Source organism: Gossypium hirsutum, chromosome A11, assembly GCF_007990345.1.
Source record: "Gossypium hirsutum isolate 1008001.06 chromosome A11, Gossypium_hirsutum_v2.1, whole genome shotgun sequence".
Taxonomy (NCBI): Eukaryota; Viridiplantae; Streptophyta; class Magnoliopsida; order Malvales; family Malvaceae; genus Gossypium; species Gossypium hirsutum.
In genome coordinates, this window is record NC_053434.1 from 53,766,689 (window position 1) to 53,768,162 (window position 1,474).

Genomic DNA, 1,474 nt, shown 5'->3' on the forward strand with positions numbered 1-1,474 from the left:
AATCTATTCGTAATAACATAAACATGAGTTTAATAATTCTAAGTTAAAGAAATGTAATTAATCCAACACAATTTTGTCATCTTGATTAAATCATATTTTGAAATTGTGCATTAGAACTTTTATTTTTATTTAGTTTAAAATCTTATTTTTTTAGTCATCCTCTTCAAACAAAATATTTTCTTTACCAAAGTGTTTTAAATAATATTCATAAATAGTTCTTTTCACAGTCCTTGTGGGTCCGATAACTCAGCATTTACTTGTCACTTTATTACTTGTTGCGATTGCGTACACTTGCACATTTCCGTTATTCCAAGTTTTTGGCGCTGTTGCCGGGGACTTTTTTAAAAGACATTATTTGTGAAATTGTTAATTTTGCATTTTGGCCTTCTTTTTTCTATTAAATTTCAATTCCATTTTCTTTGTGTGTGTTTGTTTCAGGCGTTTATGAGTATTTATCAAATCATTGACTTACTCCCCATAAACCATGAAATTGAAAGGACTTTCTGACAAAGGAGAAGACAAGCGAACCAAAGAAAGACCAGAGATATGAATTTTGAAATTCCAAACCAAAATCTAGGAGGAACATTCGCTTATAATACTCACAATTCGATCATTGTTGCCGATGATAGAAACTGTGCCATTCAACAATATGTCATTCCTCTATTCAACGAGCTCAATCCGAGTATTAGAAGACCCAAAATCGAGGCACAATAATTTCAGCTGAAGCCGATCATGTTCCAAATGTTGCAAAATATGGGTCAATTTGGTGGGATTCCTACTAAAGATCCATATCTTCATCTTCGGCTATTCATGGACGCCTTGAGAATGAGATTATTTCCATACTCCTTAAGAGATACAATACGAGTGTGGTTGAACTCCTTATCGTCCGGTTCCATAACTACATGGAAAGAGTTGGTTGAACGTTTCTTAATGAAATATTTCCCTCCATCTTTAACCACCAAGATCCAGAACGAAATCACTTTATTTCAGGAACTTGATGAAGAATCTTTATATGGGGCATGGGAGCGATTCAAGGAGTTACTATAAAAGTGCCCTCATCACGGCATTCCTTGCTGTGTTCAAATGGAGACTTTCTATATTGGTTTCAATATTCATACTAAAATAAAGGTGGACGCTTCAGCAAATGGAGCCCTTCTTTCTAAGTCTTATAACGATGCTCACGAGATTATTCAAAGAATTGCCAACAATAACTATCAGTGGCCAACCAACCGAGCAGCCTCAGGAAGATGAGCAGCAAGAGTACATAAAGTAGGCACACTTGCTTCTTTGGCAGCCTAGGTATCCTCTATGTCTTCTATGCTTAAGAACATAACTGTTAATGGTTTCAATGGTAATCTGACAGGTCAGCAATTGAACCAGTTTGAGAATATTTCTCGTGAATACTGTGGAGATGGCCATTTCTTTGAAAATTTCCCATCGAATCAAAAGTCAAATTATTACATGGGAAATCAAA

At 35.1% G+C, this 1,474-nt stretch overlaps 1 non-coding gene across 1 annotated transcript; it reads right to left on the reverse strand.

Moving 5' to 3' along the window:
* Positions 1-960: 960 nt before the first annotated feature.
* On the reverse strand, positions 961-1,067 carry LOC121210234 (small nucleolar RNA R71). The gene has a single exon (XR_005905356.1). It is a non-coding gene; the product is annotated as a small nucleolar RNA R71 (small nucleolar RNA).
* Between the last annotated feature and the right edge of the window lie 407 nt (positions 1,068-1,474).